Source organism: Anomalospiza imberbis (genome assembly GCF_031753505.1).
Source record: "Anomalospiza imberbis isolate Cuckoo-Finch-1a 21T00152 chromosome W unlocalized genomic scaffold, ASM3175350v1 scaffold_31, whole genome shotgun sequence".
Taxonomy (NCBI): Eukaryota; Metazoa; Chordata; class Aves; order Passeriformes; family Viduidae; genus Anomalospiza; species Anomalospiza imberbis.
The window spans coordinates 6,446,797-6,471,576 of NW_027099315.1; positions in this window are offsets into that span (position 1 = coordinate 6,446,797).

A 24,780-nucleotide genomic window follows, 5' to 3' on the forward strand; every position below is an offset into this window, starting at 1 on the left:
AGTTCTTCTGTTTGTTCTGCCGTGCATTTTTCTATGCATTCGGTGGGTCATGGACAAAGTGGCAAGGCAGGTTTTCTTGGTGCAAACAGGAGGGGGAGATGTCGGAACCCAGAATGTCCCTTGGACACTCTTGGATGTCCTGGGCCCAGGTCAAAAGCATTTGAGACCCTGGAATGCAGCCACAGACCCCTGTGGCTTTGAACCTGATCCATGGAACAATTTACCAACTTTGCAGGAAGAACAAGAAATCACAAAAGTTTAGATATTATAGTAGAAGTAGTCACAAAGTGAAAGGAAGAATTTTTGAGTGCTGTACGGGGGGGTTTTAGGCCTTGTACAGAGGGGTCTAAGTTTTGTACATGGGGGTCAGAGGTTCTAAGATGGAGGGACTTGGGCGGGCCCTGTCCTCTTTCGTTCTTCTTCCTAACCTCCATGTTCTTGGTGATGTTGGCATTCACAGATTGGTTTAGAGTAGAAAGTCACTGTTCAATATAGGTGATAGGCATTGGGGAAAACCTATAAACATCTAATACACAATGTATGATATAAAAGAAGGCACAGGCCCCCTGGGTGTTGGATTGTGCCTTTGCCTGACTGCTGAACGGACCGCAGCAGCTCAGGGAGAAATCTTTTAGATAACATACAGTAAACTACCTTGAGACCGGATGACTGAAGACTACTGAGTCTTTCTTTAGAAGCTCGGGTTGGAGGAGAGACTTTTCCACCTTTCCGGGCCACCCCAATCAGGGAGTGAGGCCCAACAACAACAACAGACCCCGCAGTACACTAAAAGCAAGGATACTATGGTGGTAATTGGGGCAAAGCGGGAACCCTTCAAAGTAGTGGTTATTAAAAATGTAGAAATAGAATCAGAAACTAGGTTTTGCTTAGGGAAAATACTACTGGTTGAAGAAGCAGATTATAATCTGCTAAGAGGAGACTTAATGGTAGCTCTGGAAATAAGTCTGATCATGCAAGAATCCAAGCTTATGGTAAGCCTATATAGATTAACCACAGAGGTTGAGGATAAAACAGATCCTAAGGTCTGGTATACCCAAGGGGAAGCTGGAAGGATAGTAATGCAACCGATCCATATTGAAATTGAGAGACCAGAAGATCCTATTAGGATCAAGCAATATCTCATTCCTATGGAAGGAAGGAGAGGATTGAAACCTGTGATAGAAGAATTAATAAGAAAGGGGACTTTGGAACCATGCATGTCTGGGCATAACACTCCTATCCTGGCAGTACGAAAGACTGATGGCAGTTATAGGTTAGTACAAGACCTGAGAGCTGTGAACAGGAGGACTAAACCACTATTTCCTACAGCCTCAAATCCTTACACCTTGTTGAATAATATCTCTTTGGAAGATACTTGGTATAGTGTGATAGACTTGAAAGATGCTTTTTGGACCTGTCCCTTAGCTAAAGATAGCCGGGACTTGTCGAGGTAAGGTTGGCAAGACCCCAAAGTGTGAAAGTCCTTTTTCCCTAGCCCAGCAGCCAAAGAAAAAGTCTGGAAGGCGTGAAGCTGAGTTTTCAAGGTTGTTTATTTCTTCTTATCTAAAATATGTTCTTTCTGACCTGCTGAGGTCCACCTAGTACAGAAGCATGGCAGTTTGCCCCAAGCCCCGGGCGTCTCCCACATTATATACTCAAAATTACGTGTACCATGTTTACAGTTCCCGTACCAATACCTAAAATCTATGTTGGACAGTGTGTCCCTATCCTAGACCAATAGAAAAGTGTCACTATCACACCGAGACATGGAGGACAAGAAGAAGGAAGAAAAGGCTAGGGCACGCCCAGATTCCTCCATATTGTATCCCTGAATTACATTCTAAAAAACCCCAAAATTCTACTTTTTCACCCTGTGTCAATTCCCTTATTACACTACTCGAGCCCTTTTGTCTTGTAATTCCTCATATACGGTTGGCAGCCTCTCCCATGGGCTAAAATCGAAGCCACAGTTGTTTTTGACATGCTGCCAATGTCCCTGAGCCCCCTGCCAGGGTCTCGAGACATCCAGAGCAGCCAAAGGGATGTTCTGGACTCCAACAGGGACTATTTTGCTTTCCAATGGGAGGACCCAGAGACAAACAGAAAGCAGCAATTCAGGTGGACATCTTTGCCTCAGGGGTTTGTAGATTCACTAAATCTGTCTGGTCAGGCTCTTGAACAATTATTAAGTCAATTTGTGCCAAGAGAAGGGACTAAATTATTACAATATGTGGATGACCTATTGGTAGCTGGTCCAAGAGAAGAAGATGTAAGAGCAAGTACCATAGCATTACTAAATTTCTTAGGGGACAAAGGATTAAAGGTTTCAAAGTCAAAACTACAGTTTACTGAGCCCTAAGTTAAATATCTGGGATCTCGGATGTCCCTCTAGTGCTGAGGTGACTCCGGGAAGGTGGAGAAGGCCTTCACTGGCCTGCACTGACGAAGGAAGACGCAGCAGCCGCAGTATTCGGTCTCTGGATGATTTATTTCAAATTATCAGGAAGCTTGTCTCTTCGGCTGCTGGCCGAGAGAAGGCGCAGACTTCTTAACAGTTGTTTGCTATTTCTTATCTATCAATTCTCTCTGTGCCCTTGCTGAGGTCTGTCCAGCAAGGCAGAAAGGGAGCATCTGACCCTCGAGGGGCAGTCAAAGAGACTAAATACTACTTGTTACGTACTACATGTTTACTATTTCCTACCAATATCTAGCACCTATGTTGGACAGTGTGTTTTCAGTAAAACCCAATTAAAAGATGCCAACACTACCAAAGAAGATGGAGGGTAAGAAGAAGGAGGAAAAGGACAAGTCACACCTCAAATCCTCCATGTTGGATTTTTCATACCCCCCCCGTACCAATCCTGACCCCCCCCGTACATCGGTCAAAACCCCCATGAACATAATGTAAAAATACTCTCCTCTAACTACTTCTACTTTATCTACTGTAAATTCTAGATTTTTGTCTCTTCTTGTTCTTCCTGCAGAGCTGGTAACTCATTCCATGGCTCAAAATTAAAATCACAGCTGTCTCCAGCTGTCTGCCAGGGTCTCTGACTCATAGGAATATTTGAAAATGTTGGAAAAGCATTTTGGGTTCCGACATCTCCCCGCCTTATTTGAACCAAAAAGACCTGTTTTACCATTCTGTTCATGACCCTTCGGATGCATAGGAACATGCATGGCAGAACAAGAAGGAAAATTACAAAACCTATAAAAATATAAAATACTATTCTTAAGAGTTCTCTCCACAATGGCGAGAGATTAAAAATGCTTATAAAGTCATCCCACCAAGATCCTGTTACCTTTTGGAGTTTGTTGATGCTGTTTTGCATCTGTTTTATGTTTTCATGGATGGATTTTGAGTGATCTGACAGATTCATGCAACACATTCCCTCAAATTCTTCACACCCATGCCCATGTGATAGCAGCAAATAATCAATTGCCGCCCTGTTTTGAAGTGTGGCTTGCCTCGCACTGTCAATGTCTGTTAACATATCACTCAGTGTAGAGGAAATGGCATGAGTATGCTTACTCAACCAACATGCCATGTGATCCAACTGTGTCAAGGCCATCCCCGATGCTGCTTGGGGTGAGAAAATTGCTACTGCAATTCTCTGAGCCTTGTCCCAGGTGTAAACATCATCATCACAATTTGGACTATATTGTTCTAAAGATCTCTTTTCCCTGTTTGTCTGTCTTCTCAAAACTTCCAAACCTGGTGTTATCAATGAAAGTTCACCAATGCTGCATGGACCACCCTTGATTTTTGCAGGGATAGCTGGCCAAATTCTGTCCCCACAAATTAGGAACAAACCTTTTGGTAAACTGATTGGATGTGGATGGGATATTTTGCTCGTCATCTTAGTATAATTACACCATGACGAGGCGTTTCTATAAAAAAGTTAATTTGGAGTGACATCTACTGTATGATTGTCTGTTTCTGCCGCTCCCTCTGTATTGGGGTTCCCAATATTCCGACAGAGACCTGCCCGGGCTTGCCTTGCTGCTGAGTCCAATGGCGGCAGCTGGGATGTTTCCTCCCCAGTGACACCCTTGGGTTACTCAGAGGCTGCGAGCGATATTCCTCAGTGGAGAGGCTTCAGGCGATGGTGAAGAAAGGAGGCACTTCTGCTAGAGCTTGATCCAGAGTCTTTATTTCAGCTACAGAGTTGTGGACCTGGTGGCAGCTCCAACAGAAGGGCCGGCCACGTGGCTGGATTGTCCTTTTAACCCGGGGGTAAGGGGAGGGGCAGGGACAGGTAGCCACCAACCAGGTGAGGGAGAGGGGTGCCAGGGGAGAAGGGGCACTTAGGTCTACCAATAGCCACAGGGGGCGGGGGGTATCTTTCAAATCTGCCAATCACTCGACCCCCTGGACCCCCTGTCTCACAGCCAGGGCTCATGGGGGTTGGGGCGGGGGGAGAGGGTTACCTTTGGGAGGGAGGAGACACACCGCAACATCTCCCCCTTTGTTTTGTTTTAAAATGAAGAGGACTGGGTTTGGGGGGCGGAAGGCTCGCCGAAACATGGCTGGTAAGTAGGGTCCTCTTCCTCAGGAGCGTCAGTGTTAACTGAGCCTTCTGGGTTCTCCATTGGGGCTCTGGGGGCTTCTAGGTGGTAGACTTCAGGAGGGGAAGATGAGCTTGGAATCAACTTATAAAACATGCGCTTGATTAACCCAAAAGCTATGCTAACAACTACAATAACAATAACTAGAACAGATAGTACAGAAAACACAGTTTTCAGTATAGATCCCAACCAGCCCGAGAGTCCCCAGCCCTTGAACAGTCCACTCAGCCAGTCGTCTGTTTCTCTCTTGATGTCATTCACCATGGTTTTCATCTTGTCGATTGTGGTATGGACATTCTCTGCTTTCGATGACAAGTTGAGGCAGCAAAGTCCTTCAAACTCTTCACAGCGATGGTTGTGCAGGAGGAGCAGATAGTCTGTGGCTGCCCTGTTTCGAAGGGTGGCTTTCCTGGTAATTTCCTCGTCTGATAGGAGGTCACTCAGGGCAGTAGAAGTGAGGTTTGCCTGGTTTGCAACCCAACATTCCAATCGGCCTAATTCTCCCATGCTTTTTGCTGCCGAGATCCACAGCAGAAGGACTGTAATTGCGGTGGCCTTAAACCTGGACCAGTGAAAAATTTCTGAATTACAGTCTGGGTCTAATTGTCTTAGGTCTCTTTTTTGGATAGCCAATTTATGGGTATTGTTTTTTATTTGCCAATGCATTAGATTGGTTCGGTTTGGGGTGAACAGGCTCAGCTTGCCAAAGGTGCACGGACCTCCGAGCAGACGAGGGGGGAGACCTGCCCATGCTCTGTCTCCACATCAGAGGCTGTTGCTGTGGAGAGACAGATGTGATCTTGTCCAAGGGCTTTGGTCAAGGTGGTCCATACGTTTGCTTTGGGCTGAGGGACTATCCAAGAGATCGCTGGTGGGGTGATCACGAGCAAGACGAGGAGCAGACTCGTTCTCATGGTGCCTCGACACTGCACACCAACAGCGGGATCTAAACTGGTAAAAGGCAACTTAAGACAGAAAAAATTATTACAAACTGTTCCTGATAGGAAGTGTAGATGGAATTTCTTCCAGGGACCACGCGCGGCGCTTCCTTCTCCAGGCAGCGTTAGCCACCTGGGGCACTTCTGCAGAATCCCCTGAGACTTTGGGGACATAGGGCCTTACCCATTTAGATGGAACCCACTTTAAACCAGAGGGGGTGGACACGCAGGCATATCCACGTCCCCATGTCACTAATTTGTAAGGTCCCACTGTCTGCCAAGTCTCAGGGTCCTTTACTAGAACTGGAGGCTTTTCTTTCACTGACATCTGACTGTTCCCCCCAAAGTGGTGTAAAATTGGTGGATTCAGGTTGTCAAAGGAACAGTTCAGAAAATTAATGGTGAAAAGCGCTCTGGACAACCGGATGTGGGGTGGTTCGATTTTTAGCACCTGATTTTGCTGGTCCAGGACTCTTTTGATATCACGGTGAGTCCTTTCTACCACAGCTTGACCTGTAGGGGAGTAGGGGATGCCTTTTTTGTGCTCCACTCCCCATTGTTGCAGGAAACTCCCGAATTCCTTGGATTTGTAAGTGGGCCCGTTATCAGTTTTCAGCTCTTTGGGGATGCCCATGAAGGAGAAAGCCTGTAGGAGGTGCTTTATTGCATCAGAGGATGATTCTCCCGTGTGGGCAGAGGCATAGACTGCTCCAGAAAAGGTATCTACACTGACATGAACATATTTCTGCCGTCCAAAGGATGGTATGTGTGTTACATCGGTTTGCCACAGCTCACAACTGTTCAATCCCCTCGGGTTTGCTCCCGCACTTATCGTAGGGAGTGCATGTTGCTGGCAATGGGGGCAGGTGGCTACAATTGCTCTGGCCTGTTCTCGAGGGATGTGAAACTGACGAACCAGGCCAGGTGCATTTTGGTGGAAGAGCTGGTGGCTGAGTTTTGCCTGCTCAAAAACATTTGGGAGAGGGGCCATCTCTGCAGGCGCAGCAAGGGCATCTGCCCTCCTGTTGCCTTCAGCGAGAAAACCTGGCAAATTGGTGTGTGACCTGATGTGCATTACATAAAATGGTTGCTCTCGGTGGGAGACTAACTTTACAAGTTTTGAGAGCAACTCAAAAAGTGCGATGTTAGGCACTTCTCGCAGTACTGCTTGATCTGCCCTGGATACTACTCCTGCCACGTAGGCAGAGTCTGTAATCAAATTGAATGGTTCTGAGAACCTTTCAAAGGCCCTGACAACTGCAGCCAATTCAGCAACTTGAGGTGAACCTTCCACCTCAGCAATGTCTGACTCCCACTCTTGAGTTTTGGGATTCATCCAAGTCACAACAGACTTATGGGTCTTTCCAGACGCGTCTGTAAAGACGGTTAGAGCCTTCTTTAAAGGTCTCCTACTTTGAACACTTCCCAGTTTTAGACTGAATTGTGCCTGTTCCTCAAAAAGTTTGTGGGCAGGGCGATGGATAGAAATTTGTCCTGAGTAGGAATCCAGGGCAAACTGCAGCACTTCATTTTCCCGAAGGAAACCTTCGAACATCAGTTTAGTAATGGGGCCTGATTTTATCTCAATTGGAATGTGAATGCACCCAAAGTCACATCCCGCCAGCTCCCTGATCCGTGTCCTAGCTTTCCGGATCAGTTCCGCTACCAGTTCCGGGGGCTGTGTCATTCTTTTGGACCTTTGGTGACTGAGGAAAATCCACTCTATGATTAAGAGAGGGTCCCTCCGGTCTTGGCCCTTTTTAGGTGTTTCTCCTGCCTTTGGTGTTTGTTTCTGCTCCCACTGGAAAATGATCCCATGGAGATGTGGCAACTTACCTAGGATGATAAATTGGAATGGCAGCTCAGGCTGACATCGGTGGGCCTTTCTTGTGGACATTATTGTCTGAACCTTTTCTAGAGCTTTCTGTGCCTCTGGGGTAAGAGCCCGAGGAGACCCTGAGTCCTTTTCCCCTTCTAATAAATCGAAAATGGGGCCGAGGTCATTGTTAGTCAGACCTAGCCAGGGCCTTACCCAATTCAAAGACCCACACAATTTTTGGACATCTGCATATGTCTCGATCTTTGTTTTGATTTCTAATTTTTGAGGAACAATGGTCCTCTTTCCAATTTCCAAGCCCAAATACTTCCAAGGTGGCATCCTTTGAATTTTCTTTTCCTGGAGCTCGAACCCTGCAACAACCAATGCATTGATCGTTAGGTCAAGCGCGTGGGTGAGTAGATCATCATTGGGGGCACACACAAGGATATCATCCATGTAATGATAGATGATGGCCTTTTCTGCGGCTGCACGCACTGGGGACAGAAAGGAAGCAACATACCACTGACAGATCGCTGGCGAGACCTTTAGTCCTTGAGGAAGAACTTTCCAATGGTACCTTTTCTGTGGGTCTCCTTTGTTGGTGGAGGGGACAGTGAATGCAAAACGCAGGGCATCGTCAGGGTGCAGGGGAATTTGGAAAAAACAATCTTTTATATCAATGACAGCCAAATTCCAATTTTGGGGGAGCATCGCCGGGGATGGCATACCAGATTGGAGAGAGCCCATATCTTCAATGACATTATTAATTTCTCGGAGGTCATGGAGGAGCCGCCACCTCCTTTTGTCAGCCTTTTGGATGACAAACACTGGAGAGTTCCACGGAGACTCGGTCTCCACAATGTGGCCCTTTTTCAGCTGCTCTTCCACTAGTTCATTCAGTGCCTTAAGTTTTTGTTTACTGAGCGGCCACTGTCCTACCCAGACTGGTGTATCTGTCTTCCATTTAATTTTTTGGATAGGGCGCTCCTCAGTGACCGCTGCCCAAAAATCCTGTGGAGAGTCTGGAATGCCAATTGTGACTCCCCACTGGGCCATCAGGTCTCTCCCCAATAAGGGTTCTGGATAGTCTAAAACAAACGGACGTATATTTGCCAATTGTCCGTTTGGCCCCTCAATTTGGACGATGCTCTTGGATTGTCTCGCCAATTGCAAGCCCCCTATACCTTGAACGTGACCAGCCACGTTTTGCAAAGCCCAGTGTGACGGCCAATCCTGTGCTGGGATCACCGTGCAGTCTGCACCCGTGTCTAAGAGCATTTCAATGCGTTTAGACTCCCCACCCCCTCTGACATTACACCAGATTTTGGGTTTGTCCCTCCCGACAGCCTGGACCCGAGCGACTGTGGGCCCTTGTTTTCCAGTGCTTTCAGGTAGACTTGGCACTGGGATAGCTTGTGCTATGATTTGTCCTTTGGGGAGAAACAGGGGTGGGTGGAAACAGTGCAGCCAGAGAACGAATTGCCCAGTATCTGATGTTATCATCCCTGGAGCAATTTCGATGTCTTGTGGTGTGTGTTTGGTGTCCCCAGCGATGATGTACTTACAGCGAATTTCGTGCCAGGTACCCTGCTGTTGTGGGTTCACGGAGACAAAATGCCAGTCAGTGTCTTTCAGGTGGAGCGGTTCCGTCAGCTGCAACCCGAAAGGCTCATTTACAGAAGTTGTGGTTAGAATGGGTTTGCCTAAGTCATAGCAAAGGTTGTTTGCTGTCACGTTTGGTGGTGGACCAGCAGAAGTGGTCTTTGAAGCACCTGCTTCGCTTAGAGAAATTGAGACGTCACCGCGCGCTTGGTGTTTCCCACCTCCCTCTCTCCCTTGGCCTGCTCTTTTTGTGTCTGCACGCCTGGCAGGCCGGCGCTCCCCCCTCAGTTTTTTTGTTGTTGTTGACCCTCTGGGAGAGCTTGTAGTTCTCTTTCCCTGCTATTTACAAATTCATCAAACTGTCTTTTCAGGGGACACTGGTGAGCCCAGTGCCCAAGGTTCCTACAAAGCATGCATGGCTTTGTAGGGTCCACCGTTGCTGGTCTTCGCTGCTGCCCAGTGTGTCGCTGTGCTGATGGAACGGGTGCAGGGCTGGCAACAGCGACTCTCTGTGGTGGTCTTGGCAGCGGCTTTGGTCTGGTGTCCTCAGCAACACTCATCAGAGGCACTTTCCTGCTACAGACTAGAAGCATATCGTTTAGAGTAGGAGGCGGGTCTAGAGGTAAGCTTAAAATTGCAGTTCGACATTGTTCATTAGCATTTGCCAATGCCATTTCCTCCAAAACTTCTTCCCTCGCATTCTCTTTCCTAACTTGGACTTCAATCGCTCTGGTCAATCTTTCTACAAATTTTGAGAAAGGCTCTGATGGTAGCTGTTTGATCTTACTATAAGGCTCTAGAGGCCCATCAAGTTGAAGAGTAAAGAAGGCCTTTTCAGCTGCTTCTTTGACTCTCTCAAGGACTTCTACAGGGATTGTTGCAGCTTGGACTGGGGCCAAAGACCATTGACCCTCACCAGAGAGATGCTCAATGGTAATTGGGAGACCATTGACATCTTTTGCCATTTTAGGATCAGCATGCAAGGCTGGGAGAGCCTCTTTCAGCAATTGTTTCCATGTGATTTCCCATAATTTGAATTCTGTAGTGGTCATGAGACATGCAAAAAGCTGTTTTAAATCATACGGGACCACTACAGCTCTGCTTAATTCAGCATTTAAAAGGCCACGGAAGTATGGGCTGTGTGAGCCGTATTGGTTATGAATTTTGCAAATTTCTTTTATTATTTGTTGGGCAAAATTTCTCCAATTAGCAGTTGTGGCTCCTCCCGCTTGCCCTGCTTGCTGATATGTAACAGGAGCAAGTGAGAAAAGGGGACCCTGTATTGGGTCTGCGGTTCCCTGTTCCCTATGGTTTGAATTGCAAGCATTGGGATCACCTGTAGGGGTACAGGGACAAGCAGTGGGTGTGTTCCCACCGTGGGAACCCGGGGAGGGGGCGGGGAGACCGTGGGAACGGGGGGTGGGGACAGGGGGTTGGCAAGGGGCGGGGTCGCTGTGGGAACAGTGGGCGGGGACAGGGGGTTGGCAGGGGGCGGGGACGCTGTGGGAACAGTGGGCAGGGACGCCTGGTGACATCCCGTCAGTAGACGCCCCCTGGGGAGGGTATGGGGGCGGCGCTGAGGGGGTGACAGAAAGGGTGGGGGGAGGGAAGGTATCACGAGGATTAGCAGGGGTGATGGGTAAGAAAGGATTTTTGGGATGCCAAGGGGGATCATGGGAAGGAGAAGACCAGGTGGGAGATATTGCCATGTGGCATCCGCCATTTTGTGGGCTCTCTGGTGACTGGGAGCCATCTTTGAAATCACTGCTCTCTGAAAAACCAACACGTGCTCGGGGTTTCTGAGCTGGGGAGACAAGGGTTGGGGGAGAATTCCACTCGGTCTGGCCAGAACCTCGTGGACAGGGAGTCTCGGACATTTTAAAGTGCTCAGGGAGACCAGCTTCCTGGGCGTGAGCAGATTCTGTTCCCTTTAAAATACGAAGTTTTGGGGTACAGGGTTGGGAATTGGGGTGAGGGGGAATAGGGAGAGCAGAGGCACAATCGTTGCTGTTTGGCTTTTCCTTCACTTCCCTTTGTTTGGGCAGAGCAGATCGAATTTGCAAACTCCAAAACACAAATTGAGCAGTAGAAGTATTTCCAGATTTTCCAATTTTTACCAATTCGCGTCCAACAGTGTCCCAGAACTGGGTGCTGCGGACATCCTCGGGTGAGACTTGTGGGAAGTGGAGAAAAAGCCATCTTATAAACTGCTTCAATTTTCCCTTAGAAAACGACACATTTCCACCAGCTAAAATTCCTAAAATCTCATAATAAACTCCTTTTTGTGTAGTACTAAGTTTGGACCCCATCTTAGATGTTACAAGCACTACACAAACCCCACTGACCTAAAACAAAGCCAAAATCGCAACCGAATTCCAAAAACCGCAGTCAGGAAGCGAACACCCACGTGGCTTTCAGCCCTGCACAAAGCAGCAGCTTCTGCGAGCTTTAAACTGCCGCCGGCAGCTCCTGCTGACTCCCGCGCGCCACGTGGCTGAGCCGCGCCGCCCGCGCCCACCGAGGAAGCGAAAGCCGCGGTTCCCCCGCCGCCCGCGCCCCCCCGCCGCCCCCGGGAGCCGCCGCCGCCCGCGCCGACGCTGCCGCGGTCGCGCTGCCGGGTGCCGCTGCCGCGCGGACCCCCCGCGCTCCCCCCCCGCCGAAACTCGCGCCGAGAGAGGCACGGGCGGAGCCCGCCGCTCCTCCCGGCCGCGTCAGCAAAGCTTCCCGCGGCTTTTAAAAACGGCAAAGCCGCGCCGTAAACCTGCCCTAATAAGGGCGAAAAAGACGGGATCCCTCCGCAGGGATTTCCCTTTGAGCTTCCCACCCCCCCGTGGAGTGGAAATACTCACCCAGATCGGTGCGAAGGCTCCTTGGTCTGTCGGGGTTTTCTCTTCACCTGAACAGGACCTCCCCGGGGCTGGAGAAGCTACCCTGTCCTCCTCTGAGAAGTTGGCTCACCAGAAAGGAGCTTTTCTTCTCCGAGGTGCAAAACGTTCAGGAGACTATTTTAATCCAAGTCTGTGCTGGAGAGCTACGTCCAAAGCCCTGCCAGTGAACACCAAGCTGCCAGAAACTCTCTCGGTGGTCTTGCGAAGCTCAGATGGGTTTCCGTCTGGTTGCAGGGCCGAGTTTTTGCCCCACGAGTGGGCGCCAAATATTGGGGTTCCCAATATTCCGACAGAGACCTGCCCGGGCTTGCCTTGCTGCTGAGTCCAATGGCGGCAGCTGGGATGTTTCCTCCCCAGTGACACCCTTGGGTTACTCAGAGGCTGCGAGCGATATTCCTCAGTGGAGAGGCTTCAGGCGATGGTGAAGAAAGGAGGCACTTCTGCTAGAGCTTGATCCAGAGTCTTTATTTCAGCTACAGAGTTGTGGACCTGGTGGCAGCTCCAACAGAAGGGCCGGCCACGTGGCTGGATTGTCCTTTTAACCCGGGGGTAAGGGGAGGGGCAGGGACAGGTAGCCACCAACCAGGTGAGGGGGAGGGGTGCCAGGGGAGAAGGGGCACAGGTCTACCAATAGCCACAGGGGGCGGGGGGTATCTTTCAAATTTGCCAATCACTCGACCCCCTGGACCCCCTGTCTCACAGCCAGGGCTCATGGGGTTTGGGGCGGGGGGAGAGGGTTACCTTTGGGAGGGAGGAGACACACCGCAACACCTCTGGATTGAATTTGATACATGATCTCATTCTTGTTGACCCAAGAATGTCCAACTCCGGGGGCTCAAAGTGAGCCGCAGGAAGGAACTGTGTCCAAACGTGCCAACCCTCCACAGGATCTGAAAAAGGCTTCAGAACTCTCGGAGGGATGCCCTTTGGAATTGGCCATTCCTCCACTGGCACACCCACCAAGCATGTTGAAAAAAGTTTCCCCGGTCTTGAATGTGTCAGACAAATGCTGTCTAAGTTTGCTCCCTTTGCTAAAATTTCCCACACATTTTCCCTTGGTTGTTTCATAGGAAATCCTGTCCTATTGCCTAAGGCAATGGGTAAGAAAATGAGGCACATGAACATTACCCATCTGAACCCCATGTCCATGTCCCCTGTGAGAAACCCCGCAATACAACAACACTTTCCCTTAGGAAAAACCCCAAGTCTCTAAAATATTATTTGTTGGTTGAAGAAGTCTCTGCAGCGTCGTCGTCTGCCTCTGTCTGCGTGCTTTCCTCTCTGCTTTTCTGGATCTCGTCCGCTTGTGTCTGTGCCCGATATGGTTTCACATGCCTCGCTGACACCCACTTTGGTCCTTGCCCTGTGGAAACACAAGCGAAACCCTTGCCCCAAGTTATTAATGCAAATGGGCCTTCAATCTGTCCTGACTCTGGATTCCGGATCAAAACTAAAGGATTCTCCCTTAGCTTTGCTTGCATGCTGTTTGTGAAATGCCTGACAATTGGTGGAGTAGGTTCTGAAAAGGAGCCATTTAGAAAATTCAAAACATACAAAGCTTTGTTCAACCGCATATAAGGTGTTGCACCTGCCTCTCCCCTTTTCTGTTTATCCAAAAGGGATTTCAGTGTGTGGTGTGTCCTTTCAATGATCGCTTGACCTGTGGAGGAATGAGGAATACCGAAAATGTGTCTGACACCCCATTTCTTCAGAAATTTGTCAAGCACCTTGCCTGTATAAGTTGGACCATTGTCTTTTTTTACCTCTTGTGGCACCCCTAATGATGCAAATGCTTGTAAAAAATGTCTGCAGGCATGTTCTGCGGTTTCCCCTGTATGTAAAGATGCAAAAATTGCTCCTGAAAATGTATCGACTGAAACGTGAATGTGTTTGAGTCTCCAGAATGATGGGTATTTCGTGACATCAGTCTGCCATAGCTGCAGACTTTGCAATCCCCTCGGATTGACTGCTCCTGTTGATGCAGGTGGCTGTACTAACTGGCAATCTGGACAAGCACTGATGATTTCCCTTGCCTGGCTTATAGAAAGGCGAAAGGATTCCCTCAATGCCTGTGCATTTTGATGAAAGAAAGCATGACTCAGTTTTGCCTGCTCAAAAATGTCTGGCAATGTCTGTGAGATGGGCATTGTGAGCTTGTCTGCACGAGCATTTCCCTCTGCCACAAACCCTGGAAGTGAAGTGTGCGCTCTAATGTGTGTGACAAAATATTTATTTTCTCTATTTTCCAAAATTCTCCTCATGCTTACTAAGTATGAATATACGATTTCATTATCTGTGTGTTTTAAAAGTGATCCCTCTAATCTTTTGACCACATTTGCAACATATGCTGAGTCTGTGACCAAATTCAGAGGCTCCTGAAATAATTGAAAAGCTCTGACCACTGCTGCCAATTCTGTAATTTGTGGTGAACCTTCTACCTTTTTGATATCTGATTCTCATTCCCCTGTTTTTGGATTTTGCCAAGTGACCACTGACTTGTGGGTTTTTCCCGAACCATCAGTGAACACTGTCATCCCTTCCAATGGTTCCTCACTGATTTTTAGTTTCTCCCTGAAACTTATTTTCGTGCTCAACAACCTGTGTGCTAAAAATTGATTTGTGCAAGCTCCTGGATAACCTAACAACGCGATTAAGATATCCTGTGATCGCTGCATTGCCCAATCGAAGTAATCTGTCAGAAGGTTAATTGGGCCAGGGCATGACAGGCAGTATTGGGAAGTCGCCCAATAGCATACTGTCTTTTTGAAAGGATCCAGGTAGATTTTACTGAACTACCCTGTGGGAATCTAGGGCATCCCTCTGGCTGCCCTGGAAGGTCTGGGACCCTGGCAGGGGGTCAGGAACCCCCCTGTATAGAGCCCCGAGAGACACTGTCTCTGATCTCTGTCCATGGAAAAGAGTTTTCAGTCTTACAGGATGAATTACAAGCTCTGAGTGTTTGATATAAGTAGTAATTAGTGTGGCATGGGTGCAAAAGTAGAATTCTAGGATTCTAGATAAGGGGTTCAAAGGGGGCAAGGTGGAGGAAAATTGGGCCTGCCTTGTCCTTTTTCTTCTTCTTCATGTCCTCCATGTTTCACTGTGGTGTTGGCATTTTTCTATTGGTTTAGGCTGGGGACACACTGCTCAACATGAGTGATAGATATTGGCACGTTATTGTAAATATAGCACACGTAGTTTCTAGTATATAATGTTTGTAACATCCCACTGAGGGGCAGAGCCCCGCACACTGTCCTGCAAGACAGACCTGCTGCAGGTCAGAGAGAAAACATTTTAGATAAGAAAGAATAAACAACCTTGAAAACCAGTACAGACAAATTACGACTCCTTTGGCAGCGGGGCTTAAAGACAGAGACTTTCTAGAATCTCGGGAGCATTCAAATATCACAGATCCCGACACTACCCAAAGTAGGGAGATATAAATTTTCATTGGTAATAGTTGATAAACTAACCTACTGGGTAGAGGCCTTTCCAAGCTCTAGGGCTACAGCTCAGACAATGTCAAAAATCCTACTAGAAGAAATTGTACCCCGATATGGAATAGTAAATTACATAGATTTGGATCAAGGGACACACTTCACCTCAAAAATCATCAAACAACTAGCGGAGGCCTTAGGAATCCGGTGGGGATACCATACCCTGTGGCATCCTCAAAGCTCAGGACAGGTTGAGAGAATGAATCAGACATTAAAAGCCCAATTATCAAAACTAATGCTAGAAACTAAGATGTCCTGGCTAAAATGTCTCCCCTTAGCTTTACTAAACATAAGGACCATGCCTCACTCTGAGACAGGGCTATCACCTTTCGAGATGTTATATACGGAATGCCTTATGAACATGGAATGCCAGTAGGACATCCTAAGATAGAAGATGGACAAATACAACCCTATCTAATAGCAATAAATAAAAATCTATAGGAATTGCGAAAGCAGGGGATAGTAACACAGAGCACCCCTTTAGGGTTCGCTATACAAAAAATACAACCAGGAGATAAAGTGCTTATAAAAGCCCGGAGGGAAGTCCCCCTCACCCCTCACTGGGAAGGTCCTTTTCTTGTCCTTTTAACTACAGACACAGCAACTCGAACAGGGGAAAAAGGCTGGACACATGCATCTCGGGTGAAAAAGATCGAACACCAGGAAGAGACACCTGAGTGGAAAGTTACCTCACCCCCTAGAGACCTAAAGACAAAATTGCGCCGGCCAAGTAAATGACCGAGAGACATCAGATAAGTTGTATAGTGACTGGTTGTGAATGCTATCCATTTGTCTATTTTAAGTGTGAATATTGTCATGAGATTTGGGTCACACATTGTAAAAGAGGATATAAACCTAAGGGCTTACACACAAGGTATATAGAGGACAAACAGTATCTGACTAGCTGTATCTTAGAACTCTCCACTGATTTGGGCATAATAGATTTAGACTCCCCAGAGTGGTATCGCTTAAAAACGGGATAGGGAGGAAATTGGATTCAAAAGCACAAATCCTAACAGTCGAGTGCCAGAGGTTAAATAAAGTACCCTGCAGAACTGATGTAGTCAAACTATTGAGGTGGGGCACTTTTAAAAGGTGGTATGCAGTTCGGTCCGGGTATGGAACCCGAGAAGAATATTCTTGCTGCCGAGAAGATGGTTTACCTCGCCGCTGGTGGCAACCCAGTGGGTGTGGGCAAGAGTGAAGGAGTACACCTATGGGGAATCCTGATGGGCCTGAGCCTAGTCATGTGCAGGACAACTAGTCTGCACCCAGAAAATCCGCCCAACACTGAGAAGCAGAGTCCCGGTAATGAGTGCGGACAATGCTTACAGACTGTCCTGGAGGGACAAAGACAAGCAGAAACTTCAGCATACCCAGCCCCAGAAGACTGCAGCAGTGGTAAGAAAAGCGGGTACTGTACCTTAGATGGCACTTGATATAGAATATATGAATTGGACGGAAAAACAGTATGTTATACCCAAAAAGCGACATCTAAGGATGGGCAGTCAGAAACACCCATGCATAAAATGTATAAGAGGAATGCAGAGCAGATACCTGTTCCTACTTGTAATCAGTGTAACTGCACAGTGTGGATCGGGGGGGAAATGAAATCAATATTTGTAGCCTATTTCCAAGTTAACAAACTATGTTATGACAACACTTAGTTAGAGATGTGTGTGTTGAGCAGAAAAACTTAGTGGGTGGGGAAAAATTTGAAATATGAAAATAGATTAGCCCTCAATAATGAGCCTGTTATACTTGATCTCCTGGGGAATGATGATGATGGGGTCTGTTTACAATTTGACAGAGCTTTCTGTTCTTCAAGAAATAAAAAAGGAGTAGACCCAGAAAGCAAAATGAAACAGGTGGCCCAGGAATTAAAAAGGCAAGAGTCAGAAATGAGAAAAAGAAGGATTGAACAAGAGAGGTTAAAGACCCTGAGTGAAGTATACGACCAACTGGAAAAACAGTACAGTGATTGGGGATTGCCTGCTCCAAACAGGAATTTATTTATAGACCTGATACAGGAAATCACAACTCAATTAGGATTGTCCAATTGTTGGATTTGCGGGGGGCTTAAGTCAGCCGAAAAATGGCCTTGGAAAGGTGAGAGTTTAACTCCAGAGCAACTTCTAAAGTGGGATACTGCTCAAATTTCAAGAACCATACAAAGACCTGAGGGATGGGTTTTAGATCAAAGGATAATTGGAACAATCTGTATTAATAGAGAAGGAAAGGAATATACTGAGATAGTCGGATATACCCCGTGTATATCCACCCTAGCAGTAAACTCAACTAACAAAAGCAATGTCTGGCAACCAGAACCTCCTGCTTGGTATTGGAGCCACGAGAAGGGAACAAAATGGGAATGGAGTCATAAAATTGAACTTTGTTGGAACAAAGGCTCTGGAGCTAACCCTTACCAATCCCTGGAAAATCTGAGGGGTTACTGGAATGAACCAGAGAACACAAAAATTACATGGAAAGCCCCTAATGGGATATATTGGATATGTGGGAAAAAAGCATATAGCGAGTTACCCCGAAACTGGAAGGGATCGTGCACTTTAGGAATGATTCGACCCATTTTCTTTACACTACCCAGGTCTGAAAGTAGTTTATAAGGAGCACCCTCTACGAAACTCTAGATAGAACAGAGAGAGAAATAAAGAGAAAACTCCCTATTGCGGGCGGCAGCCAGACATGGGGCAAAGAAGAATGGCCTGCAGAGAGGATAATAGAATATTATGGCCCTGCCACATGGGCCCAAGATGGGAGTTGGGGATATAGGACCCCAAGTTATCTATTAAATAGACTAATAAGGCTCCAGGCAGTAGTGGAGAGTGGATCCAGGCATTCTGTTCCTTGACCTTGATCGCAGTGAAGGTGGTGAGAAGCACCTGGAATGGTCCTTCCCACTGTGGTTCCAAAGTCTTTTCTGTAAGAGACTTAATATATACATAGTACCCAGGTTGTATGTTATGTACTGGTCCATCTAATTACCTGCTCTGAGTTCCAGCCACATGTTTTTCAATTTCTCTGAGCTGTTTACTTAAGGCCACCATATAGGTGGCCAATGTTACCTCCCCAATGTGGGTGGACATTCCCTTTTGTATTCCATATGGCCTTCCATACATCATTTCAAAGGGACTCAGCTTTTCTTTAGCTCTAGGTTTAGTTTGAATCCGTAACAGTGCCAGTGGAAGAGCTTGGGGCCAGGGTAGATTAACTTCCTGCCCCAGCCTTACAATTTGCTGCTTAATCAGATGATACATTTTCTCCACCTGGCCGCTCGATTGGGGGCGGTATGGAGTATGAAGTTCCCAATCTATGCCCAGGTGGCTACTAATCTGTTGTACTATTCTGGAAATAAAGTGTGAGCCCCTGTATGAGGATATTGTGGCTGGAACTCCAAAGTGTGTTATTATTTCTTGTAATAATACCCTGGTTACTCCTCGAGCTTTGACAGTTCTGGTGGGGAATGCCTCTAGCCACCCTGAAAATGTATCAGTCAACACTAATAAATACTTATACCCCCCTTTCCTTGGGAGTTCTGAAAAGTCAATTTGCCACTGCTGTCCAGGTCCATGGCCCCTCCTAATCTGACGAGTTTTGGTCTGGGCGTATTCTTGGGTTTAGTCTGGAGGCAAAGATCACATTGTCGGGTCACCTGAATAATAGTGGCATATAGATTCCTGGCAACAATCCTTTCAATTAAATTAGTGTTTAGGGCATCTACTCCCCAGTGCGTTTTCTGATGCTCCTCCCTTACTAGTGGCCACAACAAGTGGGAAGGGATTACCCGCTTCCCTTCAATGGTGGCCCACCCCTCTTGGTTGTATGTCCCTTTTTGATCCTCAATTAGTTTTCTGTCTTTCTTACTATATTCTGGCTTACCGTCAAGGGAAATTTGTCCATCTGGGATCAGAGCTCCTTCAGTAGTTACCTCACCTTTTGCCACTTCCTTTCCCTCTCTGTCCGCCAGCTCATTTCCTTCCTCCAATTCTGAGCTCACTTTCTGGTGTGCCTTAATATGCATAACTGCTACCTTTTCAGGCAGCTGAACTGCTTCCAGCAGCTGGATTACCTCTTGTGCATGTTAAATGTTTTTCCCTTGTGAGGTCAACAGTCCCCTTTCTCTCCAAATGGCTCCATGTGCATGCACAACTCCGAATGCATACCTCGAGTCTGTGTAAATGTCTATTTTCTTTCCTTTGGCCATTTCCAAGGCACGGGTCAGTGCGATTATCTCAGCCTTCTGCGCAGAGGTGCCTGTTGGTAAGGGTCCGGATTCTATTACCTCTCTGCAGGTAGACACTGCATATCCAGCATGTCGCTTTCCACTGGCAAAATAGCTGCTCCCATCAGTGAACCAGGTCTCTGCATCGTCCAAAGGAGTGTCCTTTAAGTCTGGGCAGCTGGAGTAAGTAGCTTCAATAGTCTCCAGACAGTCGTGGTGTACTGCTTCTCCTTGATTTCCACTGAGAAAAGAAGCTGGCTTGACAATGTTAGTTACCACTATCTCTATATCATCTTGTTCTACCATGATGGCCTAGTACTTCAGGAACCTCTGTGGTGAGAGCCAGTGGCTGCTCTTTACTTCCAGTACTGCGGACACTGTGTGGGACACTAGCACAGTCATTTTTTGTCCCAGGGTAAACTTGCGTACTTCTCGAATACTCAGCATGGCTGCTGCTACAGCTCTGAGTCAACCTGGCCATCCCTTGGCCATTGCATCTAGTTGCTTGGAAAAGTAAGCAACTGCCCTCTGGTAGGGACCTAAGTCCTGAGCTAATATCCCCAGGGCAATTCCTTGTTTTTTGTGGGAAAATAGAAAGAATGGTTCACTTACGTCTTGCCACGGTTTGACACGGGCGCAATGCTAGCGCCCCCATGAAAATGTACTTTTCTAAATAATTTCTGTGAGATGTGATCAGGAACAGAGCAGAGCAGGCCCAAGCTTAATAACAAAGGAAAAAAACTTTATTAAACTACTACTACTATAAAAACTACAAACAATAAATCCTGGATGAAGACTTTCCAAAACACCCCTCCTCATCTTCCCACCTAATTTCCAAACAAACTCAACAGTGAGACACCACCCAGGATCCTGATCAAGTTGCCACCCTTCAGATAATCAAATACTCAATCTTTCAAGGGAGACTGGAGTCTCTCCTGTGCCACAGACCCCCCAGGAAACACAACTGCCACCCTTGTGTTTCCATGTCACACATGGCAACCACCCGGAGAAAATCTGCCATGGTGACACTCTCCTTTCCATGTCACAGTGCTCTCACCACCGTGCATGGACAGACTGTTCATAGGGCTCCTTTAAGGATGCTTTGCCATGGACCAAAAGAGACAGCAGTTCAGTTTCTCATCTTGGGACTACAGTCCCTCCCATTTCCCCCTGGGGCTGAGGGTCCAAGAACAGAGGTCTTCTTCTCTTCTTCTTCTTCCTCGAAGACAGAGGGCCTCTCCACACCCTCTTCAACTTTCCTCTGTTCTCTCCATTCCTCTGTTGGTAATCACTGAAACAAGTCTCTTGGCCCACCACCGCATCCCCCTAAATGCAGTCTCTGTTGCGGGAGAATTTGGTTCAGTCTATGGCTAACAAGAAAAGTCCAGCCACAAGCCACTCCATCATCTCCTTCCAACTCAAAAATTTCCTCTTCCATCATCTCGGATCTCAGACTGTCTCTCTTCTACTTCAAATCAAGGAGGAGTAATATTTTACAAAGCCTTCATTTCCCAGGAAAGGGTTAAAAGTTCAGACTCCCTGGATGGCTGAAATCTCTGCCCAGCAGCCGATTCCCAAGGCCAAGGCTGGGCACCTTCCCCCCACCTTCTTCTCCTCCGCACCGGCAAAGTTACAGGTGCCGTCCGGACTCTCTGTCTCTTCCCTCTGGGGGGGGGGGGGGGGGGGGGAATGACAAAGGCATCTCCGCTTCTCTCCACCCTTCCGTCCACAGGAGCTGGCTCGGTTCCAGTCCTTCTACCCCTCAGCTCACCTCGACCAGGCCGCATGGCTTCCCCTCCCCGACCCAGCCCCATGGCTGGGCAGGGAAGGTCTGCACAGCACCCTGACCGGAACCAAAGAGATCGAGCTCTTGGGAGTTCCTGCTCTTTTAACCCCCTGTGTTCTCAGAGGCGTATCCCTATCTTCAGTGGTCACTTCAGGTGCCAATATCCAAACTTGACCACTGATTGGTTTGACCCAACTTCCTGAAAAAAATCACTTTCATGTCAAATCACGACATGTCTGAAAGTCGCATAGCTGGAGCTGACATGAGGGCACTCTTTAGCTGGTGAAAGGCCCGTGTGGCTTCCTTTGTCCACTGGAGATCTCAATTTCCCTTGGCAATAAGAGCATAGAGAGGTCTGACAAGCAGTCCATAATTATAAATCCACAGCCGGCACCACCCTGCCATGCCTAAGAAGGTTCGGAGTTCCTTTAATGTCTGAGGTTTCAGGGTTTGGCATATTGCTTCCTTGTGAGCCTGCCCTAAAGTTCCTTGCCCAGCACTGACCTCATACCCCAGGTAGATAACCGTCTGCTTCACCACCTGTGCCTTTTTCTTTGATACTCTGTATCCTTGGAGCCCTAGGAAATTTAAAAGGCTTACTGTCCAGGCCACACATGCTTCCCTCATCCGAGTGGCTACTAGAAGATCATCCACATACTGCAATAGTCTTCCTTCTTCCTGTGGAGCTTCCCAGGACTCTAGATATTTTGTAAGTTGTTCCCCAGAGTAGGGGAATTTTTGAAGCCTTGGGATAGCACCGACCATGTGAGCTGGGTTTTACGCCCGCTTTTAGGGCTTTCCCATTCGAATGCAAAAATTTTCTGGCTGGCTTCGTGGATAGGGAGGCAAAAGAAGGCATCTTTCAGCTCTAAAACAGTAAACCAGGTTAGCTCAGGTGTCAAACAAGTTAGTAGGGTGCATGGATTTGCTACCACAGGATATAAATCTTCTGTTATCTCATTGACAGCCCTCAAATCCTGTACTATCCGATATGACCCATCAGGTTTTTGAATAGGTAGAATGGGAGTATTGAAATCAGATTGGCATTCCTTCAATAACTCTAACTGCAGAAAATTTTCAATTATTGGTCTGATTCCTTCCCTGTCCTCTTTTTTCAGGGGATACTGCTTAATTCTTACTTGTGCCCCTTCCTTAAGCTTAATTACTATGGGGGAGGCAATTTTTGCCCTCCCTGGTACATCAGAGGCCCATACCCCAGGAAATACTTGACTTAATATCTCTTCGCTAATTTCTTCCTTATTCTCAGTGTCTGTTAATGTTAAACTTAACACCTCTATATACTTTTGATCATTTACCTCCAGAGTAACCTCCCCATTTTTTAATGCAATGGTTGCTTGTAACTGCTCCAACAAGTCTCTCCCTAAAAGTGCCTTTGGAGAATTGGGCATATACAAAAACTTGTGAATAGCCCATTGTTTCCCCAATTTATACTTCAGAGTTTTGCAAAAATATGCCTTCTCAGATTGGCAAGTTGCTCCCCGCACCACAACATAATCATTTTCCACAGGCATGATTTTTTTTTTTTTTAAACTGAATATGTGGCCCCTGTATCCACTAAAAATTCCACCCTTTTTCCTTCTTCCCCCAGCCTCATCGTTATAACCAGTGGATCTGCTGGGGTGGAATGCCCCGGTCCTCCTCAGTTGTTTTCTGCATGTGCAACCACCTTTTGGTGACCTCATCTTCATTCTGGGCATTGGTTTTTCTAGTGAACAGTTCTTTTACAGATTGCACACTGGTTTTCTGCCCAGCTGAGGTGGGCCTCATCTGGGTGGTCCTTTCCTGCGTCCCCCTTGCCTTTCCTCTTGTACTACTGCCACCAGTTTTTTCATTCCCTGTTTATATCCTTCTTCCTGGTTGCTAAATACTCTCCATGCCTCTTCTAGCAAGGTTTCAAGGTTTCTTCCATCCGGCCCCCAGATTTTCTGAAGTTTACGCCTAATATCTCCAGCAGACTGTCCCAAGAATGAGTTAACTAGCTGGTTTATCCCTATCTCAAACCCTGGGTCTAACGATGTATGGCGATGTATTGCATCCCTTAAATGCCCTAGAAACTCAGACATAGTCTCGGAAGGCCCCTGTCTAAGGGAATATAAGGCAGACCAGTTTATGGTCTTTGGAATAGCTCTTTCCACTCCTGTTACTATCCACCCTTGATAATCGGTTAATTTCTTTACTTCTGCTGATATGTTGGGATTCCACATTGGGTCTTGGAGGGGAAAATACTCTTTTACATCTAGCTGCTTGCTCTTGCAGTAATCTTCTGCCAAAGTTCCTGCTGTTTTTAAGATTAGCTATTTCTCTGTTTCATTAAAAGTCTTCAATAGTAACTGCATGTCAGCCCAATCTGGATTGTGTTGTTTGATGTCTCAGGTTGAAATGCAAGATGTTATTCATTTCCCATCTGTGAGCAGTTTCTTCTTACCTTTTCTACCTCCTCCTTATCTCTTATCGTCTTATCTTTCCCCCCGGGAAGATATCTGTTGTTAATGGCCCATTCAATGTCACTGCATGACTGTTGAAATTACATCATCCCATTGTGGGATGCTCCGCCCAGAGGGAGGAGACAAGCATTTCCTGACTAAATATAATCTGGGCAGCTTCCCACTGGGAACAGCTGGGGTTTCTCCACTGCACCGTCAGAGGAAGATTGCACCTTCCTACAAGATCTGACAGAACCACATCTGCCACTTTGGGAAGACTGAAGCCATTCCAGTCTGGAGTCCCACCACCACCAGAGTGTCAGGTTGTATTCTGACTCTGTCAGTGGTTGTTTTCTTTCCTTTTGTATTATTGCATATATTTAGGTTTTTTTCTTTTCCTAATAAATTATATTGCTGACTTGAAGTTTCTCACTGGTTTTGCTTTTCAAACCAAAACATTTGATAACATACTGTAAATGTTTGGCAGTAACTATGTTTGGGCCTGATGGCCAATCGGATCCACCTGTGTCTGGACTCTGGCGAACAGGGTCACGAGTTGTTAGTTAGTTAGATATGATAGTTAAAGTAGCATGTAGTTTTTAGTATCCTCTTTTATATAGTATATTAATGTATTATAGCATAGTTATAATAAAGAAATCATTCAGCCTTCTGAACTGGAGTCAGACATCATCATTCTTCCCATCGGGTTTGCCTGCATTTTACAACAGTTCACTGCCTCTCACCAGAGGCTTCTTACCACACACCCAAAACCTCTCTTCTCCCCCCTTTGGTGTGAAGGTCTGTCTGAGCCTGGCAGCTGATAGCCCTGGGGCTGTGGTCTCCACCCTGAAAGTGCTAAGCTTGATCCCTCTGTGGATGCATTCTTTTCCCCTGAGTCTTATCTTCATCAAAGAATAGTCTAGGGCTCCATTCAGGGTTTTGATGGTTTTCTCTGCAGCTTTTGTAATACAATTTTGCTATAATAGGTAAAAGTCCT